Genomic DNA, 8,458 nt, shown 5'->3' on the forward strand with positions numbered 1-8,458 from the left:
TGTGCCTTTCTCATGGAGCAGCTGGTTTGAATAGCTCGGAAGCGACCGATAGGGATGATCTCATCCTTTGTCATACACACAGGCAGCAGCAGTCATGGGCTCGTGGTCCATGGAGGTGTCCGCTAGAGATACAGACATTGAATCAGGTCAATGAGCTCCTCTGAAGTGTGCGTGATTTGCTTCGCCAGGAGTGTGTAGACTCAACCCTTTATTCGCTCCAGGACTGGAGCTCCTTTGAAAAAGCGTATTAAGCTGATACAAATCTATTTAATATGCACAGTGCTTGATTCAATCATTTATAATTCAATAATTTGGTAAATTTGCTGTTAGGCCAAGCTGACAGTACATTCTGAAAGACCTTGATTGTGTTTTTAGTATTTCAAGTCAGAGAGTGAACTAAAGAGAGAACACCGCTCACAGTGTTCTTGCAGTGAAGATTATTACAGTTAGTGACCTCAGACGACAGTTAGAGTTTAGTTAATCAAGGTGCCGATTCTTTCTCAAACCATGCATTTGCAAGGCAAAGTGGGTATACCCTGCGCCACTTCATACTAGCCCAGTAGATATTTAAATTTCAGTTTAAAAAATAAAAATAAAATAAACGTTTTTGTCAGTATCTGCTTCAGGCAGTCAGTTTTTTAAGTTTCTTCTGTTTAGAAACGACCACAAGCTGAACTCTGCCTCTTAGCTTGGAAACTCTTGCCAAATAAAACATGCACATGGTTAATGCTGTCATATCCTGTGCTCATTTTCATAGCTGATACCGTACTTAGCTGTTTGCATAGTTTATTGTTTGGTAATGATCAGGGATACCAGTAACAGGAGCACTGGGCATCTATTCATGAGTAAGACTGAGCTGGATTATGGGGGGTCCGAGGGGAGTTACACAGTGCTTACTCAACAGGAAGAAAAACAATGTTGGAAATAGTTTATCTATTACTTGCAATCAATCCACTCTCTTAAGTCTGCCAAATAGTGGTCAGCGTTAATAGGATTTGTTTTTAAATTGGCTATTTCCCCAGGAAAACTGAGATTCAGATTGGTATTTGACAAGTTATTAGTGTCTGTTGTCATGTCAAAGGCATTGGGATGTGATGCATACTGTATATTACAAAGTTACAGTAAGAGAAGCTTTGCAGCCCTGGAGCTAGTCTGCCACATTAACAGTGCTTTAGCACTGCAGGTGCTTGGATCTGAACACACACAAATGCATTTTGAATTCTTTTCAGAATTTGCCACCCTTCTTATTGATCTCCTTCTCGCCCCGGCAGTAAAAGCCTCATGAAGATCACACATCAGGGGGAAACGGAATAAGTGTATTTATAGATGTCTCGTTAGGATGCACAATTGCTTCTGGCCCAAAGGGTCACAGTTTTAAAAGTGTGGAAAGATAACCCCCTGACACACCACATTTGCTCATCACATCCCAGCATGGTGCGTATTTGCATTACCTAGTGAGATGGGGCAGGCTTTCAGGTGAGAAGAATCTGTTTGCTCATGCCCACTCCCACTATACAGGATAATGTGAACTTTGTCTTTAGGATAAGTTATGCAATTTGCCTTAAAGGGACCTGTCTCATTACCTGATTATCTGAGTGCACATTATCCTAGTATACTAGAAATACATTTTGTGTGTGTGTGTGTGTGTGCATATGTGCAGGAATTCAAATCATTTGCTCCATACAGAATTTCACAATGCAACTTGCATGCATATCAGCACAGATTTGAACTTTAGTATCTCTGCTTAGCACACCTTGTCCAAGTTACCTGAAAACACCAGCAACAGTGATAAACAGGCCGGGAGAGGTCCGAAGGTTTCACAGAATTGTGTCCTAGCTTTGGGACTTCCCATGTGATCTGAAGTTTTAGCCTATCAGGGTAGACTACTGCGATTTTCAGGGATCTTTGTGATTTTACTGTCTCCTTGTCTATAACGTTAGAATAAAATGATGTCCAACTTGTGTCTCTCAATCTAATCTATCTGTTGTGTTGTATTTGCCTACGTGTCTCCAGAGATCTTTCTTTTCTATAAATGTTCAGTCTTTACACTAAAACACGTCTTCTCCCCATAATTACTTCAGGACATTGCGCGCTCAGTATGATCTAGGTTGATGCTAACCTAAAATGAAAAATATGTTGCCCGTGGAAGTTGCCTAATTCTACAGTTTAACCTTCAGTTGTGGCTGGGTCAGAAGTTGTCATCTCGCTGATGTCTAATCCTCTCGAGCCATCAACTGCCTTAATTCTCTTGGATTGGCGATTTCCCCTTTCATTCCTCCTAGACTTGTGCTACAAACCATATTTTCTATGTTGAGTTACTACAATAAACTGGAGTATAATACAGTATTTTGGACACAGTACACTTGTTATGGCATGCAATGTAGAGTTTTTTTTTTTACATTCAAACTAGATTCCAAATGGAGGCCAAAAGAATTACTATGAAATACAAAATGAAATAAGCAAATTGGCTTTAAACCACGCAACGCTGCCTGAATCGAGGTCTAGGAAAGATAAATTCACTCAAAACAGCTGAACTGTAAACTAATATTGTGTGCTGTTGGAAGATAGACAGGCCATTCCTCACATAGCCCAATACAAAGGGAAGGGAAGGTGTTGATGTCTCAGCTATAAAGTATTTTTCAATGTTTGGTGCATGCATGTGAACTGCACTTTACTTGAGCACCTGGAAACAGCCCTGTGTTCATTTGAAACATAAATACACGGTAGGCGTAGCCAAAGCACAGCAAGCAAGAGGTTAAAAGCCTGAATCCAAACTTTGTAAATGATTTAAGTGCAATTTTCCTTAAACAATATCTAAATGGATGAATGCATGCATGCACACATGTGCAGGCACTGTGATCTGGTTCAGCATCTGGACCCCTTGTCTTGTACCTTTAGGCCGTCTGTTCAGAGTGGCATGGACTGGTAATCCTGCATTATGAAAGGCTAGCGATAACAAGAGCGCCACTGAGGCCAGAGTGTGACTCATGGTTTGAGGAGTGTCCCTCTGGACATAGGGATTTGGAGCCTCTCTTTGTAGAACAGAGGGTTCTAATTAAAGGATAATGCTCTGGGCTGTGAGGTAAGAGTTATGTACATACTGTACACTCTCAAACACACTCACCACATCATAAACAATGTTTTTTTTTTCTTTCTTTGAATAATAATCAAAAAAAGACTTTCAAGAACTTCACAAATAGTGGATCACAATAAACCTTTCCAATTCTCCATATGGAAAATACTGCTGTTCAGCAGATGACTTGCACAGCTCGGGGAGTCCTGGACAGTCCTGCATCTTTGTGGGACTCTGCTCTTTATTAATTAACCCTTAACAAGCTTGCCACAAACTGTCATCCTTCACAGGTTTTAGTGTAGAGCCATCGTGGCTGTGGCTTTTATGTGGTTTTGTGGGAGAAATGTAAACAAATCGTTCTTAATCTCAAACTTTTCAAATGCATGAGGTAACGTTACATTTTCAGACCCATATTTATAGTGACAGAAAGAGTCTCTGTTCCAGATGGTTCACTGTCCCTCTGTTAATTCTTGGGGTGTAGGGGCACTGCAACAGAACCTGCTGAGCAACATGATTCTTTCAGACCTATACAGTAGGCAGAGTGACTGTCTCTGTTTTCAGACGATGCTATAGAATTGTTTTATTTGGATATGATTGGCAGCCAGTATGTTATAGGGAACTCTGTTGAATTCTAACATACAGAGTGTAGAGAGAGGTCATTTGTTTAGCCATTAACCTCAGTTTGGCCTACCTGCACCATATAAATTTAATCTTCTACTATCAGCCTGTGGACCTCAAGTCAATTTACTAGGCATAATGCATGCAAAAAGCTGATATACACTTAGGATGCAGCCCTGGCTCAAATTCACTGTATGCACCTGCAAACTGATCATGGCTAAATGTCATAATGCTGTAAATGAAATTTAGAAAGCAATGAAAACATCAGAGCTCTGGCACGTCTCTTATACTGTCTTATTGTCAAGAATCATGAGCAGGCTAGTGAAATAGTGCTTGTAGGCTAATCTCCATTCAAAGCCCATGCTAGAAGTATGAGTGAATGTTTCAATAGAGCCCACATACCGGTGTAGCAAGAGTTTTTTTTAACCCTTCCTTTTGTGGAATAATTATTATTTTTAAAATCTGACCTTTGACTGTTACACATACTTCCAGGCACTTTCATCACTCCTTTAAACTACACAGTGTTCAAGACCCGTTACTGTTAATCAAAGTATTTACCTTCAAATTAGACTTTGTGGATATAGTTTAGTAATATTAAGAGCTGGTTGTAGCAGAAAACAAAGGGACGCACACGGAAGAAAAGAATGAATGCTTAACTCTTTCAGTCCTGCCCCTTTGAGATCTCGCCGGGACTGAAAGGGTTCATTTCTGTAAACTGTCTAGTTTGAAGTGCTTTCTCTTGAAGCTTCCTCTCTAAAATTGCACCAGGTGCTGCTGCCAGCAAGCCCAGCCACAGGGGTGGAGGGAGAGGAAGAGAAGGAGCAGGAGAACCCACTGAGCTTGAGGAAATGGAGGCTATTTCCAAATAATGGAGGGGCCTTGTCATGGAGCATTGTGTGAAATGGGTCCCTTTGTTCTTTTATTCCTCCCCCATGAGGGTCCTCATTCATTGAAAAGATTGCTACTAATTGCCAATGACCCCACTTGAAAAGATGGTGATTGCGTTGGTCCTCTTTACAAAAGGGGGGAAGGGAGGCAGAAAGGGAGGGGTGGTGCACTACCCCTTGATCTTTAGATGTTAACTACAAGACGTTCTAATCTGAGCGGGTAAACTGTGAATGGTGCAAATGAAGTTCAGGATAAAGAAACTAGAATTAAGCAAGCGAGAGAGAAGATTGGGGTCAGTGTTCTCTAGCAGCAGCTAGAACTGAGGGCAGGAGATGCAGGATCACACTTTAGTCAGTGACTGCAGGTGACATTGGGGTCAAACCAGATCAGCTGAGCAATGAGACTTGGGAACACACAGAATCAGCTGCAGGACTTTTACCTTCGTGTGATGGCTGAAAATAAAATATTTCCTATGAAAGTTGTTTCATCTTTAATGGAACCACCATGTTCTTCAAATCTTATGTAGGCCTTGTGTAATTGTATTCATTTTCAGGTTGTTTAAAGAATACTGTCATTTAATATTGATCACATATCAGAACTCTAAACAACATCCTGAAAACGGAAGTTGTTTTAAGATGGTGCCCACATTAAAAACAATGCACGGAATAGCAGGAATCATTACTATAAAGTAAGCAAAACGACACATTCAATCCACATGGAAAAGATTGTGGCATTGTTTTGTATACTATAGATATTTCCTGAATGATTCCACATTCTGTGTAACAGATGGAAGTGAATATTTACATGTTGCACTGACCATCACTTTGTTTGGATCTCTTAATTAATGTTCTGGAACACACCCTGTGAAAGAACACTTTACATTGCTGGTGATGCTGATCTAGTATTCTTTTCCACAGGACGTGAATCCCTTATTATTATTAATAATAATAATAATAATAATAATAATAATAATAATAATAATAATAATAATAATAATAATAATAACCACAGAACTATTTTTTTATGATTTCCAGTCACATGTTATAAGAAACACGAAATGCAATTGCTGTGATAATGCATGATCTTTTTTTCTTGTTTCCTGGTTATAATACAGTGCTTTTAAATATGGCCTTGTTGATACAAAACGTTGTATCCAGTACAATCAATTTATTTTCTTTTTTTCTTCCATTGGAGTAGCAATTAACCCTTTTCAATATTTCTTTATGAGGAGAAAGGTGGGTTGCTAAAGCAAATGTTTTTTTCCACTCTAAGCAATCTTGTAAAATAGGTTAGCAAGACCCACTGTCCTTATTCATCTCCCTTTTCAAAGGACAGAGCTGTAGGTGTTAATGTGTCGAGCTTTTGTCATGTCTGCTTGTTTTATTGTAACCTTGTAAATGCCGTCAGGGTGCCAGTGAGAATGAGACATAGCCTCACAGAGGCTAATCTTGGGACATAGTTTAAATAAAGACAGTACTTATCATAAACGACTACAATGGGATTCCTACAAGCAGCGAACTCTGTTATGTTACAGAGTCAATGAGAAATGAAATGCTTCTGCTTGATTTGTGGCGGAACCAAATTGGCACTGCCTGGTGTAGGATGGTACAAGTTTCTCATTATCGATTAAACTATCTGTGTCTGATGTCAGGAACCCTGAATCGAAACTGCATGCAGCTTTTTAAGAAATCTTTTAAACATCAAAACAGATTCTATCTGGCGTGCTGAAAGGGATGCCAGTTAGACCTGTTCTATTAAATGTCCAAATCCTATATACAGCAGTTGACCTCCCAAACATAACCATAGACATGTTGAAAAGGTCTGTTATCTAATAGCAAAGGCAGGTGAGAAGCCTTGGCTAGAAGATTATGACTTTACTCAGTTTCATGGCAGCCTGTCGTTTCCTGCTTTAAAATAACCAAGTCAAGCGTACTAGCTTTAGTGTCATGGGTTAAGAGGCACTTTGAGCCACTGGTGTTGCACAATGGCTTCTTCCGATCGGCTCTCCCCTCCTGGTAGGATTCTTTATTAGGACAGGTAAGGTCTTTGACACTTTTTAGGCTAGAACTTGAATTGCAGGATTGAATAAAACATCCCTTCCATCCTTCAGGCTCACAGAAGGACTTACCGACAGAATGAGGATCCAGTTATCAGAAAGAGAGCTTGCCTTTGACAGGTGCACAAAGGCCATGTGCGCAGTGAGATATTGGGTTGCAGACAGTATACCTGTGTTTTTTTCTTCCTGCTTCAAAACAACCCATTCCTTTTGAGAAACTGTTCAGGTAATGCTAATGCAGCGATAAGACCCAACAAAGAGAGAATTAAATCTTTGTGAATAGGGCCCTCTGTCAAATAACACACAGCATGTCTGTGTGTGTTTCTACATGCATCAGGTGGTAAATAGATTGCTGTGGTAAACTAGCATGCTTTCTGTTCCTGATTTTTACCATGCTTCCACCATACTTTACTGATCCTTGGAAGGAATTATTGCTAAACTTTTATTGCAGGGAATGATAAGAAATTATATGGCCACACTGGTGATTTATTAAATCTATATACAGGTAAAACTTGATGATGTAACTACCAGTGCGTTGCAAATAGATCAATGATCCCAGGCCTGAGCTTGATTGTAAAACTGTTTAAAACATATGATTGTAAAAAGTTTATATGTTTGGGAATCTGAGAGTATTCTTCTCTAGGGAGTTGCTGTGATTGCTGCCCAGGCTGCCATTGATTAGAAGTCATGATCATCTCTCATTGCTGCTGAAGGCCTGTGGAAAGTCCTGATGAGCCTCAGTCTCCATTCACACAAAGGACAAGACATTTAATTAAATTAATCACTCAGTCAACACATGTATTGTTATCTTTGAATTGTGTGGTACTATGTTTATTGCGTTAAAATTGTCACTGTTCCTGTAAACGCAACAATCACTTTTTCCAATTGCACTCTTTGACGTTCATGGTTTGTCTATGTTTGTCTTTGTTTATTTTGTCTTCCGCCCTGCTGTTTTGTGATCACAGCTCCATGTGGGAGGAAGCTAGTTCTCCAGTTGGGGACACTGTAATTATCTTTGGGTGTTGAATAGCCAAGCCAGATGGAATTAGTTGACATCTTTCCAACATGCTTTATGTAACCAGACCCCGGGGAAGTAAATGAATTCTTTCATTAGCCCACTGCACCCAGCCAATACATTCGGTGGAGTGCTGGAGTGTAGTCTAGTTGTGCCGCTCCGCCCCCAGGCAGGAAAGCTCCAATAACACAACAGATTGCAGCTTCCTGGGCGATGGTGTTCCCTGGACAACAACCAGGTGTTCGGAGACACAAATTACAGGACGCGGTCCTTGAGAAACACTTTCCACGCCTGCAGCAACAATAGCTGATTATAATGTCCTTTTGTTTGATTAAAGCTGTCCTGTTTCTTAACTGCGCGGGTGCTGCCAGAATCGTAGACTCAGAGAGAGAGGTTTTGGCAGTGCCGCTGGCTAGCAGTGGGGTCCTTTATCACCTCTTGTACACAGTTTAAATTTGCAAGACCCTCCTGATTAGGAAATCCAACACTTAAAGCTTGTATTCGGTCTCTGTCTCTTCCTTTCCCTCTTAGTGGCCACGAGGGATTAACAGATTTCAGCCAGGGCTTATAAAAACTTCTTGTGATGCCTGTCTCCTTTACCCAAACATCTCTGATACTAAACCTTTCCGCCAATTGCACATTTTCTCAATGTCAGAGGATTCAGGATGGTATGTACTTTTCTGAAGAGCGGCTTATCTGTATGTGGAACCTACAGCTATGGCCAAAAGTTTTGCATCACCTAGAATTTTAGGATTGAATTAAAAAAAAAAAAAAAAAATTATTTAACATCATGTAATCAAAGAAACTA

This window comes from Acipenser ruthenus, chromosome 23 (assembly GCF_902713425.1).
Source record: "Acipenser ruthenus chromosome 23, fAciRut3.2 maternal haplotype, whole genome shotgun sequence".
Classification (NCBI taxonomy): Eukaryota; Metazoa; Chordata; class Actinopteri; order Acipenseriformes; family Acipenseridae; genus Acipenser; species Acipenser ruthenus.